The 22,319-nt window shown below is 39.6% G+C and overlaps 1 pseudogene; it reads left to right on the top strand.

Annotated features, from left to right (window-relative positions):
- Positions 1 to 21,358: 21,358 nt before the first annotated feature.
- LOC140497437 (translationally-controlled tumor protein homolog pseudogene) lies at positions 21,359 to 22,058 on the top strand (annotated as a pseudogene).
- Positions 22,059 to 22,319: the final 261 nt, after the last annotated feature.

The following is a 22,319-nucleotide window of genomic DNA, read 5'->3' as shown; positions in this document are numbered from 1 at the left end:
AAAACCTATCTTACAATACAGGAAAGTGGGGGAGAAGGGGATAAGCAGGGTGAGGGGGGGGTGATGGAAGGGAGGGCAATGGGAGGAGGGAGCAATCTGAAGTCAACACTCTTGGGGAGGGACAGGATCAAATGAGAGAATAGAAGCAATGGGGGGCAGGATAGGATGGAGGGAAATATAGTTAGTCTTACACAACACTATTATGGAAGTCATTTGCAAAACTACACAGATATGGCCTATATTGAATTGCTTGCCTTCCCAAAGAGAATGGGTGGGGAGGGAGGGATGAAGAGAAGTTGGAACTCAAAGTTATAGGAACAACTGTCAAGTACTGTTCTTGCTACTAGGAAATAAGAAATACAGGTAATGGGGTATAGAAAGTTATCTGGCCCTACAGGACAAAAGAGAAGATGGGGACAAGGGAAGGGAGGGATGATAGAAGAGAGGGCAGATTGGTGATAGGGGCAATCAGAATGCTCGGTGTTTTGGGGTGGGGGGAGGGGACAAATGGGGAGAAAATTTGGAACCCAAAATTTTGTGAAAATGAATGTTAAAAGTTAAATAAATAAATTAAAAATAAAAAAAAATGAAATAAAAAAAATAAAAGAATTTGAAAGACTGTCACATGGCAGAGAGAATACATTTTCTGCTTGACCTAAAAAAGCAAACTTAAAAACAATAAGGTCTAAAAGCACCAGAGACTCTCCCTTTCATAGAGTCTGGATCTCCCTTACTTATCCATTGACTTTTGGAATGTTATACGTCTCGGTCACCCAAACTCACAAAATTAGAGTCATCATTGCCTCTTCCCTCTCTTTCACCGTACATATCCAATTAGTTGCCAGTATTTCCATTTCTATCCTGCCCCTGATTTTAGATCTTGCCTCTACTCTCCAGTCCCACTGCAACTCCCTGACTTCAAACCTTCTCCTCTTTTCATGCAAATAATTATAACAACATCCTTACTGGTTTTCCCACCAGATCTCTAGTCTATCCCTTTTTTCTCCATAAAAGACAGTGTAGCCTAGCAGATACAGCACTGAATTTGGACTTAAGGAGATCTGGGTTCAAATATTGCCACTGACACTTACTAGCTCTCTTAATGCAACCCAAGAATCAGAGACAGTCAAGAATAGAACAGGTTTCCTTGGAGGTCTTCAAGCAGAGGCTGGGTAACTTCTGGTCAGGTATGCTGTTAGAGGAGCTCTTTTACTACATGTAGGCTGAACTCAACAAATCCTAATATCCCTCTGAGATTCAGTTTCTCAGTGAGTCCATGTTCCACGATCACTTCTGTTACCAACAATTTATATCCTACGAGTCTGATGCAGGCTCTACTGAGAAAGATGAGTTAGAGAATCTAACAGTCCAGACAATAGTGCATTCATTCAACATTCACAGATGAGAAGCACAAATAGGGAGCTGGATGTATACATTTAACATCCAGCTTGAGGACAGAAATCCCTTATGAAACTTTAGGATCTCTCAGAATTCCTTCCTTCCCTAAATCTTCTTGGAACCTATTCAGTTCCACTCCCAATCCCCCAAGGACCACTGATTAAAATGCGACTGTTCACAGGCTCTCCTGGTGACTCACCCTTCTCTTGTTTTTATAGAGCTTACAAGGGATCTGTCTGCTGAGATCGTTAGCCTGTCATGCAGCGAGGAAGCCAAGTGCTTCAGTTCAGGATTTCTTCATTTTAAATAAGCTCTCCAAGTTATTAGTCTTGAGTCAAAATCAGAGTAGTACAAGTGGAAAGTGTGTGAACTTAAGTGACAGGAGGGCATCTCTAAAGTTGTTGCTAACCCTGACATCATTTTGTCCTAAGTTCTCTCAGAACTAGAGATTCAGGGTCTTGTTCTAGCTGTCCCCCTGCTAGATGACTTTTGGTAAGTCATTCTGCACCATAGGGACTCTGTTTTCTCTTTTGTAAAATAAAGGGGTTGGACTGTTGGGTCTTGAAGGTCCCTTCCAGCTCTGACATTATATAATCTAAGATCACAGTATCTGAGAGTTGGAAGGGACATTAGTGGTCATGAAGTCCAAAGAAATCCCCACTACACCGAGTTCAGCCTCTTTCTGTTGGCCTCCAAGGAGGAACAACCTACCTCTTCTATAAAATTAGTTTGAATTGTTAGGACAATTTTCCTAATATCAAACCTAAATTTGTCTCTTTGTAATTTCTATATATGGATAGCTAGATGGCACAGTACATAGAGTGTCTGACCTGGAGTCAGAAAGACTTGAGTTCAAATCTGATCTCAGATACTTTCTAGCTGTGTGACCCTGGGCAAGCCACTTAACCTTGTTTGCCTCAATTTCCTCATCTGCAAAATGAGTTGGAGAAGGAAACAGCAAACCATTCCAGCATCTTGGCCAAGAAAACCTCGGATAGAGTCATGAAGAGTTAGACATGACTGAGATAATTGGACAACTACAACAAAATGTCTGTCCATTCAGCCTGGTTCTGCTCTCTGGTACCAAACAGAACAAGACTTAGCCCTTTTTCATGTGGCACAGTAGAAAGAACCATAGCTACAGATTCAAAGAATCTGGGTTCAAATCCTCTCTCCCCACTATTAGTGTGAATTTGTGAAAGTTACTTCTCCTCATACTCAGTTTCCTCATCTGTAAAATGAGGTCCCTTCCAGCCATATATCTATAATCCTATAAACTACTTGTAGACAAGCTAATCTGTTTCCTCCTTCCCCCTCCATCAGTCTTTTCTTTTCCAGTTTAAAAGATTCCCATTCCTTCAAAAGAAGCGTGTTCAAGGTCTTTCACCACCCTGGGTGTCCTCTTGGGGACTCTCCAGCTTCTCAATGTCTTCCTTAAATGTGTCCCCTGGACCTGAATGAAATTTCCAAGTGAGCTCTGATAGGAGTGGAGGACAGTGAGCCTCTCCCTTATTCCTAAGCTCTGTTCCTGTTCATGAAGCCCCCATGAAATGAATGGATTGAATTGCCACCTTATACTGCTGATGGATATGGAACTTCTGGTCCACTCAAACACTCAGAATTTTTTCAGAAAAATTGCTTTCTAATCATTCCTCCCTGGTCTTGTACACATGATTTTTGTACTCAAATATAAGAACTTATTTTTACAGTTATTGAGTTACCCTTTTATTATATTTATCCCAATGTTCTAGGCTATCAAGGTCCTTTTGAACAGTGACTAGCAACCATTGGGTTCAATTTCTTTCCAGCTTTGCATCATTCAAGTCATTGACAAAAATACTAAACAGCATGAGGCCAAGCACAGATCTCTAGGGAACTGCCCTGGAGACCGTGCTACTACATTGACATAGTTGAGTCCAGACCACGTCCCAATCTACTTCAGTGTATGGTCATCCAATTCACATTTTTTGTGAATTGGTGAGTCAACATTTGATGTCAGAAATTTGACTAATGATGCCTTTCTTGTTTGTTTTTTCCTTTCTAGTAAATTTTTAATTATTTCAACTGCTCTTCTTCTTGTCCTTGCTCCAATGTTCCTCCTGTTTCTGACATTCTCTGTTCTAAGAGCTTCCTCTTTCACTTTTAATATCTCTGTTCTAAAGTCCCAACTATAAAATTTCCATGCACGTCCTCATCAATTCATGCATATTTGTATGATCTTTCATTGAGGGTTCTGATATCCATTATTCCTTTGGGTCCTTACAACTACCCTAAGCTAGGACTGATATTATTATTCAAATAGGGCAAATGAAGAGAATGAGATCTGTGGCAATGAAATTACTTGGCCAGTGCCAAACTGAGTCAGTGGCTGACCGTTGCAAGAACCTAGAATAGTCTAATGATTTCTAGCATGGTTTTTTTCTATTGCACTGGTCTAAACCTTTGAGATTACCTCCCACCTCCTCTGTGTATATCTTACATATAACTGTGTGACCCTGGACAAGTCATCAACCCTTTTTCAGTCTCAGTACTTAGGCTCTAGAGGTCTGTTGGTTTCGCAGGGCATATATCTAAGATATGCCAGAGAACTTGCCCAGATTTGTCAAAGCAGATGACTACCACCCACTTGGACACAAATAATATTGCTGCTAATAGGGTCTTGGGCAAGAAACTGGAGACTTTAGGGACATTGATACTGATAGAAAAGATAAGACTTTAAAATCAAAGGCAGATTTGGGAGTTCAAGTCAATTGACCAAGCACTATTTAGGGGGCACCATTGTGTCAGTATTAGAGGTCCATTGATAAAATAAAATAGTCTCTTTGCTCAAGGATCTGACATTCAGCTGGGGGAAAGGGAGGTAACAAGAATACAGATAAATCTATTAAAATGTATATCAAACACAAAGTAACTAGGAGCGGGGAAGGTTCTAAGAATATTAATAAGTGAGATGACTGAGAAAGGCCTCTCGAAGACAGAGTTAGTTTAAAGGATGGTATCCAAGAATTCTGTGTAATGGCTTTAAACAGAGGAATATGGGCTCCCAGCCAGGGACAGAGCACACAACAAAAAGGGATGGTAAGAATGTATTTGCCTGTAGTTTTTGCAAGTTAAATCAAAAAGCATTTTGAACTGAAAAGAAAGGGAGGAGAAAACTGTCTATGTATAACTTCCAGGCTAGATACCATAAAGAAAGCTCCAGTGATAGAAGAATGGCAGCCAAGATACATAGAAAGTCACAGGAGACAAAACGCAAAAAATGAACCACCAACAACAACCATGAAACAAACCATGGACTCATAGTGTATACATTAATACTCAACGGATGATCATGATGATGGTAGTTAGGTGGCATAGCGGATGGAATGCTGGATCTAGAGTTGGGAAGGCCTGAGTTCAAATCCAGCCTCAGAAACTTAGCTGTGTGACTTTAGGAAAATAATTTAACCTCTCTGTCTGCCTCAGTTTCTTCATTTGCAAAATGTGGAAGATAATAGCACCTATGTCCCAAGGTTGCTGTGAGAAGCAAATCACATAATTTTTATAAAGCATTCTACAAACCTTCAAGTATTATCTAAATGCCAGGTGCTATTATGAATAATGATAATAATAGTTAATTTATTGATATGATCAACTAATGTAATTATAAATATTAATTATTATATTTATATGACATCTAGTGTTAATAAGTAAATTGAACTAGAGATTCTAAAGGCAAGATCACCAGTTTGAACTCCTAAATGTCAATGGAATTTGGTGCGATGAGGCCCATGAATGGACTCTGTGGTTCATCTTATTCAAAAGCAACAAGACAAGTAAAAGGGAGAGGTGGTCTGGACAGAGTCTTGTAAATTAAAGGATGTTTTCCTGTGAAGAAATCCAGGCACTAGATCAAGGAAATGTAAAACATTTTCATATTAGTCATTTGGTATAAGAAGACTCAAATAAAAGAGAAAAAAATGAAAGAGTGAAAAATAGCATGCTTCAGTCTGTATTGAATCAAAATCAGTTCCTGCTCTGGAGGTGGATAGTGTGTTTCATCAATAGTCCTTTGGAATTGGATCACTGTACTGCTGAGAATAGACAGCTAAGTCATTCACAGTTCTCTTCGAACAATATCGCTGTTAGTGTGTACAATGTTTTCCTGGTTCTGTTTACTTCACTATGCATCAGTTCATGTAAGTCTTTCCAGGTTTTTCTGAAATCGTCCTGCTTGTCGTTTCTTACATCACATTCTTATATCACATTCTCATATCACATATTCTATTACAATCATATGCCACAGTTTGTTTAACCATTCCCAATTGACAGGCAATGTTTTTATTTCTAATTTTTAGCCACCAGAAAAAAAAAAGAGCTGCTACAAATATTTTTGTGCAGACAGGTCCTTTTCCCCCTTTTTTTGGGGGGGGGGGGGGAAGGAATTGTTTTTGGGATACAAACCTAGAAGTAATATTGCTAGATCAAAGAGTATGCACAGTTTTATAGCCCTTTGGACATAGTTCCAAATTATTCTCCAGAATGGTTGAATCAGTTCACAACTCCACCAACAGAACATTAGTGTCTCAGTTTTCCCACATCCCTTCCAGCATCCACCATTTTCCTTTTATTGTCATATTAGCCATGCTGATAGGTGTGAGGTGGTATCTCAGAGTTGTTTCAATGTGCATTTCTCTGATTAACAGTGATTTAGAGCTTTTTTTCATATGACTATAGATAGCTTTGATATCTTTGTCTGAAAACTGTCTGTTTATATCCCTTGACCACTTATCAATTGGGGAATGACTTGTATTTTTTTATAAATTTGACTCCATTCTCTAATATTTGAGAAATGAGGGCTTCATCAGAGATACTTGTTACAAAATTTTTTTCCCAGGTTTCTGATTTCCTCGTAATTTCAGTTGCCTTAGTTTTGTTTGTGCAAAAGCTTTTTAATTTCATACAATCACAATGATCTATTTTATATTTTGTAATACTCTATGTATTTTCCTTGGTCCTAAGTTCTTCTCTTATCCATAAATCTGACAAATAAACCATTTCATGCTTTCTTAATTTGCTTAAGGTATCACCCTTCATGTGTAAATCATGTACCCATTTTGTCCTTATGTTCTTATACAGTGAGATGTTGGTCTATACCTAGTTTCTGCCATACTGTTTTCCAGTTTTCCCAGCAGTTTTTGTCAAATAACGAATTTTTGTTCCAAAAGCTAGGATCTTTGGATTTTTCCTATATGATATTACTATGGTCATTTACTGTAAAGTAATCTGTACTAGTCTATTCCACTGATCCACCACTCTATTTCTTTGCCAGTACCAGACTGTTTTGATAATTATCACTTTATAATACAGTTTAGATTTGGTATCCCTAGACCATGTTTTGCATTTTTTTCATTGGTTCCCTTGATATCCTTTTGCTATTTCAGGTGAATTTTATTATAATTTTATTATATTTTTAATATAATATAATAAATATTTGATATTTATTATAATTTTTATTATTTTTCTGGCTCTATAAAATAATTTTTTGACACTTTGATTGTTATGGCAATGAATAACTAGATTAATTGAGGCAGAATTGTCATTTTTATTATATCAGTTTGGCCTACCCATGAGCAATTAATATTTTTTCAATTGTTATTATCCAATTTTATTTGTATGAAAAGTGTTTTATAGTGGTGTTCATATAATTCCTGAATTTTTCTTGGTAAGTAGACTCCCAAGTATTTTATATTGTCAATAACTATTTTAAATGGAATTTTTCTTCCTATCTCTTGCTGCTGGACTTTATTGATAATATGTAGAAATGATGATGATTTATCTGAGTTTATTTTGTATCTGCAATTTTGCCAAAGTTGTTAATTATTTCAAGTAGATTTTTTAGTTGATTTTCTAGAATTTTTTAAGTATAACATCTTATCATCTGCAAAGAGTGATAGTTTAGTTTCCTCATTGTCTGCTTTAATTCTTTTAATTTCTTTTCTTCTTTTATTGCTATAGCTAATATTTCTAATACAATATTAAATAATAGAGGTGATAATGGGCATCCTTGCTTCATCTCTGATTGTACTGAGAAGTCTTCTAGCTTATCCCCATTACAGATAATGCTTGCAGATGGTTTTAGATAAATACTACTTATCATTTTAAGATAAGCTTCATTGATTCCTATGCTCTCTAGTGTTTTTAATACAAATGGGTGATATATTTTGTCAAAGGCTTTTTCTGCATTTATTGAGATAATTATATGATTTCTGTTGGGTTTGTTGTTGATATAATCAATTATGCTGATAGTTTTCCTAATATTGAAGCAACCCTGCATTCCTGGTATAAATACCACCTGGTCCTAGCATATGATCTTTGTGATATGGTACTATAATCTCTTTGCTAGTATTTTATTCAAAATTTTTGCATCAATATTCATTAGGGAAATTTATGATTTTCTTTCTCTGCTTTGGTTCTTCCTAGGTTAGGTATTAGCACCATGTTTGTGTCATAAAAGGAATTTGGTAGGACTCCTTCTTTGTCTATTTTTCCAAATAATTTATATAGTATTGGGATTAAATGTTCTTTAAATGTTTGGTAGAATTCACTTGTGAATCAATCTGGTCCTAGGAATTTTTTCTTAGGAAGTTTGTTGATGGCTTGTTCAAGTTCTTTTTCTAAGACTGAGTTATTTAAGCATTTTATTTCTTCTTCTGTTAATCTGGGTAACTTCTATTTTTGTAGATATTCCTCCATGTCATTTAGATTGTCAAAATTATTTGCATTTAATTGGGTAAAATAGCTCCTAACAATTGTCTTAATTTTCTCTTCATTGGTGGCAAATTCACCCTTTTCATTTTTGATACTAGTAACCTAGTTTTCTCCTTTCCTTTGTTTAGTCAAATTGACCAATGGTTTATCTACTTATTTTTTTTTCATAAGCCATCATTTAGTTTTATTTATTAGTTCAATGGTTTTCTTCCTTTCAATTTTATTAATGTCCCTTTTGATTTTCAGGATTCCCAATTTGGTGTTTAATTGGGGATTTTAAATTCATTCTTTTTCCATTTATCTTTTTAGTTGTACACCCAATTCATTGGTCTGCTTTTTCTGTGTTTTATTGAGGTAAGCAATTAAAGATATAAATTTTCCCCTAAGTACTGCTTTGGCTGCATCCCATAATTTTGGTAAGTTGTCTCATAGTTGTCATCTGCTTTAATGAAATTACTGAGTTTCTATGATTTGTTGACCCACTTGTTTTTTGAAGATTATTTAATTTCTAATTAATTTTTAATCTCTCTTTCCATTATCATTATGAATGATATTTTTATTACATTTTAATATGAAAAAGATATGTTTACCATTTCTGCTTTTCTGCATTTGGTTGTTAGATTTTATGTCCTACTACGTGGTGATTTTTTGTATTGATATCATATACTGGATAGAAAAAAAGTGTGCTCCTTTCAATTTCCATTCAGTTTTCTCCAGAGATCTATCATATTTAACTTTGCCAGAATTTTTTTCACCTCCTTAACTTCTTTGATTTATTTTTTGTTTAGATTTATCTAGCTCTGAGAAGGGAAAGTTGAGGTCCCCCACTAGTACAGTTTTATCATTTATTTCATCCTGTAACTCATCTAAACTCTCTTTCAGAAATTTAGATGCTATACCATTTGGTGTATATATGTTTAAGACTGATATGACTTTTTTGTCTATGGTGCCTTTCAGCAAGACAAAGTTTCCTTCTTGATCTCTTTTAACTAGATCTATTTTTGTTTTTGCTTTGTCTAATATCATGATTGCTACCCTTGCTTTCTGCTCCAGCCTCTTGATTTTACCCTATATTTCTCTGCTTCAGATATGTTTCTTGTAAACAACATATTGTAGGATTCTAGTTTTTAATCCATTTTACTGTTTCTGTTTTATGGGTGAGTTCATCCCATTCATATTTATAGTTATAATAACTGACTGTATTTCTCTCTATGCTATTTTCACTTGTTTATCCTCCTCTCTCTCTTATCCCCCACCATTTCCCTCCTTACAAGTGTTCTACTTTTGATCACTGCCTTCCCCAATATACCCTTCCTTCTATCAGTTGCCCTTATCTCTTCTATTACCCCATCCCACTTTATTTCCTTATAGAAAAAGATAGATTACTTTATCCAACTGAGTGTGTATGTTATTTCCTCTTTGAGCCAATTTTGATGAGAGTAAGGCTTAAGCATTGACTGCCACCCCCCTCCTCCTCTTCCCCTCCATTATAATAGCTCTTTCATGTTTCTTTTAGGTGAGATAGTTTACCCCATTTCAATTCCCACCCCCTTCTTCGTCCAGTGCAATTTTCTTTCTCACCTCTTTACTTTGTTTTGGGTGTGTCATTCGATCAAATTCACCTTATATCCACACCCTCTGTCTACATATCTTCCTTCTAATTGCTCTAATAGTAATAAAGTTGTTAGGAGTTACAAACATTATCTTGCCATATAGAAATATAAACAATTTAGCCTTATTTAATTTTTCATGTTTTCTCTTTCTTGTTTTTTACCTTTTTAATTTCCCCTTGAGTCTTGTATTTGGAGGTCAAATTTTTTTGTTCATCTCTGGTCTTTTAATTAGAAATGCTTAAAAACTCTCTATTTTGTTAAATATCCACTTTTTTTCTGCTGAAAGATTATATTCCATTTTGCTGGCTTGGTGATTCTTGGTTGTAATCCTAACTCCTTTGCCTTCTGATATGTTATATTCCAAGCCCTCTGGTTCTTTAATGGGGAAGATGCCAAATCCTGACTGTAGCTACACAATATTTGAATGGTTTCTTTTTGGCTGCTTGCAATACTTTCTCCTTGATCTCTGAGCTCTGGAATTTGGCTACGATATTCCTGGAATTTTTTTTTTGAGGATCTCTTTCAGTCAGTGATCAATGAATTCTTTCAATTTCTGTTTTGCCCTCTCATATTTCAGGGCAGTTTTCTTTGAAAATTTCTTGAAAGATATTATCCAGGCTTTTTTTTAATCATGGTTTCCAGGTAGTCCAATAAGTCTTATATTATCTCTCCTGGATCTATTTTCTAGGTCAGTTGTTTTTCCAATGAGAAATTTCACATTTTCTTCTATTTTTTTTTTTTTTTGCTTTTTAGCTTTTGTTCTATCATATCTTAATGTCTCATAGAGTCATTAGTTTCCTATTGTTCAATTCTAAGTTTTAAGGAATTATTTTCTTCAGTGAGCTTTTGTACTTCTTTTTCCATTTGGCCAATTCTATTTTTAGAAAGCTATTTTCCTTAACAAACTTTTGTGTATCTTTTCCCAAGGCATTGACTCTTTTTTCATTACTTTTTTCTTTTTGCTTCTTTTTGCTTTCTCATTGCATTTTTGCATTACTCTCATTTCTTTTCCTGATTTTTCTTCTACTTCTCTAATTTGCTTTTTAAAATCCCTTTTAAGCTTTTCCAAGAATTCTCTTTGGGACTGAGACCAAATAACATATTCTTCAAGGCTTCACATGTAGCCATTTTGAGACTATTGCTTTCTTCTAAATTAGTTTTGATCCACCCTATCCCCATAGTAACTTTCTATACTCAACCTCTTTTTTTCATTTTTTACTCTTTTTGTCTGCCTTTTTTTGTGACTTGGTGTTTTTATGTGAGAGTTGGACTCCAGTCCTGCATTATCCCACATTTTTTTGTGCTAGGACTTTGGGTCTTCTTATTTCTAGCTTTCACTGGGCTTCAGGACTTAGCTGCTTGTTTTCCCTGGAGGGTAGGCACCTTTCTGGCTTGTAGTGGGGGTTGGGGCCTCCCTGTTGGTTGGCCTCCCCTGGGTGAAGTTTAGCTGCTGGCCTGCTCCTGTGGTGGGGCCTTGCTGTTGGGTTGCTATGGTAACAGAATCTTTCAGCTGGCTGGCCCTGGAGGAGGGCTCCTGCTGCTGGTCTGCCCTCAGGGGCCTGCTACTCAGCTGCTATGGAAACAGGGTTTCTCTCAGGGTAGGCCCCAGGGGCAAGGTTCTGCTATTATTGGCCAGCCTTGGGGTGGGGCTTCAGCAATGGGGACAAGGCCTTGCTGGTGGCTTGTGCAGGGGGAAGAGTCCTTGGAGGGGGACCTTGCTGAGCCACACAGACTTCTTATTTGCCTAGGGGGCTGCTGGCTTGCAGGAGGGCAGGGTCTCACTGGTAGATTGCCCCAGGTTTGGAGCCTTGCTGTGGGCCCCTTGATGTGAGGCTGGCAGCCGCTGCTCTTAAACCTAACTCTACTCCCACTCCAGTGAGACAGACCTTTCATGCCTGATTGGTAAACTGCTTCCCTGCTCCTCAACCAATTCTATAGCAGTTTTCTAGTTGTTTGAAGGGGAATTTGGGAAGTCTTCAGAAGGTTCCTCCCTCACCCTACCATCTTGGCACCAGAATCCCCACTCCTGCAATCTTAAACTTCATCAATATAAGAATATTGTACAGGGGAAGTGATAGTCCCTCAGCCATTTGTCCTGATCAGACCATGTCTGGAGTACCACACTTGTTCTGGGTGCCCCATTTTAGGAAGGATATTAACAAGCTGGAAAGGATGCTGAAAGTGCTGAACAAGACGGTGAAAGGCCTCTCCACTACGCCACGCAATGAGTGGTTGAAGTCACACAAGATTAATATGCACCTTCACATCTGTAAAGAGCTGCCAGGAAGAAGAGATTTTGCTCATTCTCCTAGACAGTAAAAGTAGAAGTACTAGGTAAAAGATGCAAAGAGGAAATTGTATCCTTGATGCTAGTAAAAATATCCTAACTATTGGAACCCTCCAGATGTAGCAAGCCCTAGTGGATTCCCCTTCTGTGGAGTTCTTCGAGCAAAAGTTGGATGACCACTCATCAGGGGAGAACTGTTGTTTAGCTCTGAGGTCCTGTCCTGCTTGTGAGATTCTGTATTTCAGCAAAAAATAAATTAGGTCCCTACTATGTGCAACGTACCATGCTATAAGCTGGGGAGACACAGTTCACATATTCTGTGTCCTAAGGCCCCTCCAACCTATGACAGCCTTTGATTCCATGATTCTGTGATTTTTGACAATGTTTTATGACTTACACACACACATAACACGAGGCCAAGGAAAACATGTTGCATAATCCAGGAAGGGAGGCGGGGTGTGCATGCTGCAGGCAGACCAAGATTGCAGAAATTGGGGATTGGGAAACTCCAGAGGATTGTGGCTAAATTGTTTCTTGTTTAGACGCATAAATTTGCTCCCTCCCCATTTTCCCTCCAACTCTTGTTTTTAGAAAAGAAAACTCTACAAGGATCCCCCTCTTTAAAAAATAGTAAAGAATCATAGACTTTGCTCCTATATGTAGTTGCCTGGTAGATAGATTTCTTTATGCAAAGAAGTTGCTGGATGTTGTTTTCGTATTGTTTTGACGGCCTCTCACTTTGAACCTTTCAGACCTTCCAGGTTTCATTTCTAATTTGTGTCTCTTAGATATGAAAGGGCTGAAGTAACCACAAACATCTTACCTCCCATTGCTGTTTCCTGGGTTTTGAGTCATTTCCTTATTCACTGACAACATTGGGCTTGCCCATGTCGACACCTTGAATCCAATCTAGCTGTCAGGGGTCAGACTGGGAGCCAGGGTTGGCCTTTAAATATGGCGGGGGCCAGAGAGCCAGAGGAAACCCTATGGAGCTGATGGTCTCACTTAAACAGCCCCTTGGAGATTGGAAGGGCCCAGAGCAAGTGAGTCAGAAGTAGTTGTCACTTATTTGTATATCTTTGTCTATGAAGAACAGAGAGCTCTGAAAGTGGTTGTCATGTGGCCTGTGTTTAAATCTGTGCTCTGTCACCACTTGTGAGACCTTGAACAACTCACTTCCCCACTCTGGGCCTTAGTTTCCCCATCTGTAAAAATGAAATGGTTGAACTGAATGATCTCTAAAGTTCCACCCTGCTCTAAATCTCTGAATGTATGGTAGTCTACAGTTCTTCAAAAACAGAGATTGTTATTTTTGTCTTTGTAGTCCTGGAAAAATATAGCATAGCACCTAGATACAATAAATGTTTGTTATATTGACTGTGGAAGTAGCCTTGTGCTGGGTGATGAGGTTTAAAAAAATGGAAACAATCCTTATCCTCAAGAAGCTAACTCCACTGGGGAAAACTATGTGTGTGGATACATAAATATTATGGATAAATAAAAACTATGTACATGGATAAATACTATGGATAAATACAAGGATAAGTAAGAACTATGTACATGGATAAATACATGGATAAATAAAAACTATGTGCATGGATAAATAAAAAGTTATTTTGAGAAAGGGAAGAAGACTAAAAACCTGAGTGGGAGAGGAGATGAGGAAAGGCTTCATGGAGGAGATGGCACCTGAATCTTGAAGAAATACGAAAGATTCTAATAGGTAGAAAAGAGCAGAGCATATGGCCCAGGCATGGGGTACAAGTTGAATGAATGGACAAAGGAAAAAGATGACTTGTTGCTCTCTGGGACAGCTAAGAATTTTATTAATTTATCTAAAATGAAATGAGTATGAAGAGGATCGTTAAATATGACTGGAAAGGCAGATTGGAACCAGACACAGCAGGCCTTGAATGCCCGATCAAGGAGTTCATATTACTGTTTTTCTTAAAGGCAGTAAAGAGCCAGTGAGTTGATGAACAAGGCAGTCATAACTTTGTCAGATGTGGATTTGGGGAAGACAATTTTGGCTACTATGTGAAAGATGGCTGAGACTAATGAGACTGGGAACCCAGAGAATAATTAGGCGGTTATGAAAACAGCCCAGTAAGAGATGATGAGGGCCTGGACAGTTACATGTTCCTCGGTGAGGAAAGTGAAGGGGATGGTGAGAGAGAGAGCTCTTCGAAGTAGAATTAGTAACATGTGGCAAGTGATTGTATATCATGGGGCTAAGGAAGAAGGGAAATTCAATGAGGTTGTGAACCTGAGTAATTGAGAGATGGGAGATGACCTCGGCAGAGATAGGGAAGCTTGGTGAAGGGGACAGCATTGATGGGCAGAGTGGTAGGGGAGAGAAAGACATCTATTTTGGACACTGAGTTTGAAACAAAACAGTCGGATGTCTACATTCAGCAGGCTGGATTCAGAGATTTGTCAGTCACAAGGTATACATAAGTTACTGACTTCAGCATGTTGTTTCCCTTGTTTGCTCTCTCCCCATTAGGGTGTTAAGCTCCTTGAGGGCAAGAACTATCTTCTGCCTCTCTAGTACTGGTACTTAATAGTAGGCCCTTAATAAATGTTTGCTGATTGATTGATTGGCCAGCATTGGCATCCTCGCCAGGAGCTCCCAACACAGAGGAAATCTCAGATCCTCTCCCTATCCCTGTTCTTTTATAAAAATGATGATTGAACCTGTAAAAAACAAACTAGATAACCAAGTACAAAAAAGGGAAAAAAGAGAGACCAGGGAAGAACTTTAGGCAACACCCATGATTGAGGGGCAGAGACGGATGAGCCTCCCAAAGACATAGACTAAATGATCTCTTAGGTTCTAAATCTTATAACAAATCACAGGGTACGGCTGCTTCATCCCTGCCCTGCACAATTAACCAGAGGTACCTACAAAAGTAGTATGATGTGTTGAAAAGAGCTCTGGAGTTAAGGGATGTGGGTTCAAACTCCATCTCTGACACTCATTGTGTGACCTTGGGTGAGTCACTTCACTTCCCTTGGCCTCAGTTTCTTCATTATAAAATAAAAGAACTGGACGAAACAGGCTCTGGGGTCTCTTTCAGACAGTCATCCATTGTACTGTGGATAGAGCCCAGCATTTACAGAGAAGTCACTTTAGCTAGATTTGCCTTCCCATCTCCTTGAAGTTCAATGATTACTCAGTCAGGAGATCTGATTCCTCCTTGGACCAGGGGCTTAGATGAAAAAGTGAGAAAGGAAAGGGAGAAGAGCTAAGTCTCAGAGTCAAGAAGCTAGTTTGTGAAATAAGTGAAAGTCCTCCCCAAGAAGGCTGGGATTTAGTGTCCAGCAAGGGAAAACAATGCTGCCTAAGGAGATGACACCTCCTTATCCTCAGGAAGCCGATGAAAGGCAAAAGATAAGGAATAATGCAATGCAAAGTATCCTAAATGCCAAATGAATAGTTATTGCCTTCTAAGATGGGTGTTAGCACAGTTCAGGAGGCAGGGGAGTTGGCCTTCAGGAGGGAAAGGCTGAGATTGCTGCCAACAGTCCGACAAAGACACTAGTTTCATGAGGATTCCTGTAGGTCAAACGCTCACATGGGAAGAGCCCAGGGGCTTGGGCTGGGGTTCCTAAACTGGTCCTGATTCTTTCCCTGAAGATGCTTCTCTTGCAAGGAGAGCATTCAAGCCAGATGAGATGTCTCTGTGCCTCCTCAGTGTGGCTCTGAGGATTAGGCAGCAGATGTCCCTGGGTGTCTCTCTGCTAGCCTTTGGTCTTCTTTCTTGGACTCAGAAACCATCAGAGAGCTGAGCAGTGATCATTCTGTAATCCCAGGTTTAATGACAGATTCCTCTTTGACAAATACCTTCTGAGCCCTGCTGCGCTCCACTGGATGTGTTCAGGCATGGTGGTCCAAGGTCAAAGAACTCTTTCAAAGAGCAGATCCTTGTGGGCTGTGCTGGTCAGAGGCGGCTGAAGTCAGGAGACCTCTGCTCTAATGCTCTAGTTCTTGTGAGGCTGCTAGGCAGTACCTGGCCTAGGAGTCAGGAACACCTGAGTTCAAATCCAGCCTCAGATACTTAACGAGGCCCATGACTCTGGGCAGGTCATTTAACTGTTACCTGCCTCCATTTCCTCATTTGTCAAACAGGGATAATAATAGCACCCACTTCCCAGGGCTGTTGTAAGAATGAAATGACATAGTATTTGTAAAGTACTTTGCACAGTACCTGCCACATAGTAGGTCCTATATTATTATATTATATTATTTATATATAATATAATAATTATATTATTCTAACATTATTATTTTGATACAGGTCTGCCACCTACTAGCCCTGTGACCTTGGGCGAGTGGTATAATTTCTCTTGGCTTTCATTTTTTTCTAGCAAAATAAATGGGGGCCAACTAGATTTCTTTGGAGCAGCTAGGTAGAGCAATGGATAGGGTATCATGCTTGGAATCAAGAAGACTCGTCTTCATGAGTTCAACTCTGGCCTCAGACACTTACTAGCTGAATGACCATAGACAAGTCATTTAACCATGTTTGCCTCAGTTTCCTCATCTGTAAAATGAACTGGAGAAGGAAATGGCAAATCTCTCCTGTATCTCTGCCAAGAAAACCCCAAATGGGATCACAAAGCGTCAGATATGGCTAAAAAACAACTCAACCAAGATTTCTTTGGATCTTTTCTCTAAAGTTCTAGGTTTCTGTGATTTAACCAGAGGGAATTACTAACTTGAAGGATGGATATAAAGGTTCGGATACAAGGAAAGAATATGACCGTGTGTTCTGGGCATGGAAGAATGATGTGGGCAGAGACGGAAGGAAGACAGAATTCACCAGACTGATTCAGCAAAGTGCTCCTGAGTCCTTGAGACAGAAATGTTCCCCATACCAGGGCCCCTGTACAAAATGAGACACACCATCCAAGGCTGGTCCCAGAAACAAGCTTCCCTCCTTTATACTCCAGATCAGATTAACATTGATGGGCGGACAGACAGAGTTGGAACTGATGCTGGGAAGGGGAGCAGTCTGAGAGGCTGCAATATTTTGGTGTAATCCGATTATACCAAAAATCTACACCCATTAAACTAATTAAAACAATTTTTCCACTTTACTGGTTGCTGAAAATGCTTACTTGGCACTTCCACCCTTGGCACAGAGGAAGGTCAACAACTTTCAAAAGAAAATGGGGGAGGCAGGCTAGGGGTGGTGTAAGGATTGGCAAAGTTTCTTTTCCAGGGAGTTTCTCTGGGTTCCTTCAGGAGATCTCTGGAGAGAACATAACCTGGTTCTGGCTTGTTGGATCCCTTGCTGTTTGGAAGTACCACATTCCCCTCCCACCCCCAGTTTGACTTGAGGTCCCTTTCCTCCCCACTCCTCCTTCTCCTGATTTCTACCCATTAGCCTGCTGGGAGTATGGGAAGACCAGAGACTGATTATATAACAAAGGGCCTTTGTCTCAGGGAGGAGACTTGATTTCCAGTAACATAGTACTGAGGAGAGGAGAATTTGAAGGTTGTGGGAGTTGGGGATGGAATGGGGGGTGGAGATGGGACAGGAAATGGTAATAACCCTTGGAAAACCAGAGCTGGCATAGCACTCTGGCATTTGCTCTGAGAGATAGCGTCATTTAAAGAAGGCACTAAAGAAAGATTTCTAGGCTGAATGTCAGAAGACAGGGGTATGGGTTCTGAATCTATCACCTGCTAGTCATGTGACCTTGCCTAAGTCATATCATCTGGTTGAGCTTCAGTTCTCCTATTTGTAGAATGAAGAGGCTGGGCCATAGGGATCAGCTTGAACAGTCTATATGCCAAAGTAACATATCAGGAATGCACCAGTTTGGAAAATTAAGTCAGCCCCTCACAAGGAAAGGGCAGGAAGCCGGACTTCAGGTGCCTAAAGGTGCCCACAGAGGATGCCCAAGAGGCAAATCTAGAAGGCATCAAGCAGGAGATTCCAAAGCCACCTCAACCTTCTTGACCCTCTTCCTCCCTCCCCCACTACAAACATTGGACACTTCTTTTATGAATACTTTGCTGGTCTTGAGTTTTCATGACACTGCTCCATTCCAGTTTTCTTCCCGCCTGTCTGCCTCTTTAGTTTCTTGTGCAGGATTTGAACTCCAGTCTTTCTAATTTCTATACCACCCCTTCTCTTGGTGAGATTCTCAGCTCCCACGCATCCAGTGATTTTCTCTATGTATATGACTCCCAGATCTACAGAACCATCCTTCATCTCTATCCTGATTTCTCATCCTTCATCTCCAGCTGTTGCTGGACTCATAGGCATCTCAAATTCAATACATCCAAAACAGAACCTCCTTCCAGTTACACAGCCATCCTTCCAGTTACTCAGTGTCAAAATTTTGGGGCCAACCTTGAATTGTCACTCTCACTCACTCCAAAACCTCTTCTCATCCATTCCTCAGCTAAGTATTGTCAATTGCACTTTCTCAGCATCCCTGTAACTGTCTCTCTCACTCCCCTCGCACTAAAACTGCCTCATCACCCCTTCATCTGCCCTACTATAACAGCCTCATGATGATCTCTCTCCTTGCTGATCCATCCTCTACACAGCTGCCCAAGTCAAAATCTATCCATGTCACTCTCCTGTTTAGGAAATGTCAGAGACTCCCTATTATCTCTAGGATAAAATATGAATTCTTCTTTGTGGCATTTAAAATTCCCCAGTTTTGGTTTCAGCTTGTCTCTCCAGGTTGATTTCTCATTACTCCCCCTCACACTGTACATTCCAGGCAAGCCAGAATTTTGTTTAAACCTATACACAGCATTCTATCTCCCACCTTAGTATAAGACATTTAGCATTACTAGAATCTCCCCCCTTCCTCGCTTTGGGCCACTTCAAGTCTCGGCTTACCTCCTTCCACTTGCCAAGGATAATTGCATACATACCTACATATTTGCATGTATATACATGTGTATATATGTATGGGTATGTATATATGTATGGGTGTATATATATGTATGTGTATGCATGTATGTATATATGTACATATACACATCTGTGTATGTATGTGTATGTTTATATATGTATGTCTTTATATTTGCTTATATGTATATTGTACTGTGTGTAGTATGTGTCAAGTGCATGTGCATACGTGTCTGCAATGGATTGCTTATATGTGTGTACACATACATACATGAATGCATATTTTATATACACACATATGCTATAAGTATGCATCTACATACACAATACACACAAATGTAATGTATTCCTGTATATGCCCACATGCTACACATGTGTACACATATACTATATGTATGCATATATGTTCAGGGCAGCTAAGTGGTACAGCCCTAGAGTTAGGAGGACTTGAGTTCAAATCCAGCCTCAGACACTTACCAGCTGCGTGACCCTGGGCAAGTCACTTAACCCTGTTTGCCTCAGTTCCCTTATCTGTAAAATAAGCTGGAGAAGGAAACGACAAATCATTCCAGAGTCTTTGCCAAGAAAACCCCAAATGGGGTCACAAAGAGTCAGACGTGACTAACTGAACAACAAATGCATATATGTGTGTATACATGTATGTATGCATATACATGCCTATGTTCTACATACCAATGCGTATCTGTATATAAACATACATAAAGTATATATTTATCTATCTGGTTATTTATTTATAGTATACAGTATTCCACCTCCCCAAAAGAGTGCGAGTTTCTTAAAGTCAGAGACTGTTCCACTTTTGCACTTATATCTTTACTACCTTACACAATGCTTGAAACGTAGTAAGCATTTAATAGATGCTGCTTGGTGGTTGATGGATTGATTATTGACCACGTGAGAGCAAGAAAGCCTTGAGAGGTGACTGGAGTGTCACAGACCTACCAGAGGCTGAAAAGCAAGTGTTGAGTAAAAACTGCTAGATGTGTACCAGCACTGGGACATGATCTCTTCACAGAGAAAGGGCATCATGGCATGGTGTGGCAGTCTTTCCTCAGGACTTTGCTGAAGTTCTGAAAAGTGAAACCAGACTCACCAGGACAGGCTCGTCCCAATTGCTTTGCTAAGGGCTGGATACGAGTTCCTGCTTTGCTCATTAGTCCTCAAATAAATCTGTCCACAATTTAGTGCTTTCCTTAGCCTGAATCCTTTGAGGGCCCTTCAAGACACACAGGTCAGATTCTGATGTTCTTGGAGGAGACACAAGCCTCCATTATTATCAGAGGTTCTTGAGACTAAACCCAGTCCATTGTTCCAGAGATCGATGTCTGATGCATGAGTTATACAATCTGTGTTCTGACTCCTCCCAGCCCTGAGTTTCTATGTTCTAAAGTTATAGAGTTCTATGTTCCTCCCAACTTAAAACATATACAATCTCCCCTACCCCCTCCCAAGTTAGATTAAGGGATTTTTGACCCCAGGAACTTTCATATCCACAACAGAAATCCAGGACTTTGCAGTCTCTGCTACAGTGAATTTTCTCACACATCTCCACGGCTGCCTCACTCCACTTTCCTCCTTAGCTTAATTCTCTCCTCAGCATCATGATGGAAAATGAAGACTTACCTGAACAGTCCTGAGCCCTATATAAAGGAAGGCTTTGGGAAGAGTTGATCTCTCTACCTTCCAGTCCTCCAATCAAAGAGGAGAGACAACTGAGGTTCTGAGGAAGCATCAAAATCTGAGTCAATCTGGGTGGTGATGAGATTTCAGGTGATTAATTTATTCTGGGAGAGGCAGGAATTGCCTTTTGCCTTTCTTTATGTCCCCAACATTTGGCCTGATGCCTGGCACATAATAGGTGCTTAATAAAAACTTGTTGACTAACTGACCCCTCTCCAGAATAAGGTTCCAATGGACCAAATGGACTACGATGACGTTTAATAAGTACGAATATAATGTCTCATACATGGATTTTTAAAAAAAACTGCTCATGTACAGTATGGAGGAGATGTGACTAGATAATTGGTTTCATTAAAAACAAAAGACAGGAGATGGAGATGGCTTAATGAGTTGCCAAATTCAGCGGAATCCAAAGAGTAAAATGACAGACACAGAAAGCTAACACGATCTATGTCATATGATCTTGGGCTCCATTAAGAGAATGGAGTTAGGGACACACTTTCCTTTCTAATACTTCATCCATTTGTCCTTGATCAGCTTATCCTTTCCTCTCAGAAAAAGGATGGATGGAAAAAGTGTGACAATTGGTGTTTAGGGTATGGGGATGAGGATAGAGAAGAGTGTGTAGGAAAGAGGAGGTCCAATCGCACTCACACCGAGCTCCGGGCCCCCGCAGAGCTAGTGCCGCCGCCGCCACCACCCTCCTGCGGCCGCCAGGATCATCTACCGGGACCTCATCAGCCATGATGAGAAGTTCTCCGACATTTACAATCGCGAATGGGCTGTGCCTGGAGGTGGAGGGGAGGATGGTCAGTAGGACAGAGGGTACCATTGATAATTCACTCATCGGTGGAAATGCCTCTGCTGAAGGTCCTGAGGGTGAAGGAACTGATGCCCCTGTAATCACTGGAGTTGACAGTAATAAACCATCATCTGCAAGAAACTAGTTTCACAAAAGAATCCTACAAAAATTACATAAAAGACTACATGAAATCAATCAAGGGCAGACTTGGAGAACACAAGCCAGATAGAGTAAAACCTTTTATGACGGGAGCTGCAAAACAGATCAAACACATCCTTGCTAATTTTAAAAACTATCAGTTCTTTATAGGTGAAAACATGAATCCAGATGGCATGGTGGCTCTCTTGGACTTCCGTGAGGATGGTGTGACTGCATATATGATTTTCTTTAAGGATGGTTTAGAAGTGGAGAAATGTTAACAAATTCAGCTGATTACTTTGAGTCACCTGTCATCATAACTGGCTGCTGCTTTTTGTCATCTACACAACACCAGGACTTGGACAAACTTGTACTGATGTCATCTTGAGCTTTATTCATTTATTTTTGACCTTGATTTATTTGGAGTGGAGGCATTGTTTTTAAAAACATGTCATGTAGGTTGTCTAAAATAAAAAGCATTTAAACCCCCCCCCCCAAAAAAAAAGAAAGAGGAGGTCCAGTTGGTATTATGTCACCTGTCACAATTCTGTTACAGCCAGGCGTCAGGATTTCTAGAAGAAGCTTAGAATCAAATGCTGGGTGATTTTTTCCAAACTCCTTCATTTTACATATGGGGAAAAATGAGGCCCAAATTCTGCACCCAGTAGCTGCTACAGCCCAGCAGCCCAAAAGTTAAAACACCATAGACTGAATCAGGAACATACCCTCCTCCCTGATCCCATGCCCCT

This window comes from Notamacropus eugenii, chromosome 3 (assembly GCF_028372415.1).
Source record: "Notamacropus eugenii isolate mMacEug1 chromosome 3, mMacEug1.pri_v2, whole genome shotgun sequence".
NCBI classification, from domain to species: domain Eukaryota; kingdom Metazoa; phylum Chordata; class Mammalia; order Diprotodontia; family Macropodidae; genus Notamacropus; species Notamacropus eugenii.
The sequence above is the reverse complement of the archived record's forward strand: the minus strand, read 5'-3'. Positions and strand labels throughout refer to the sequence as shown.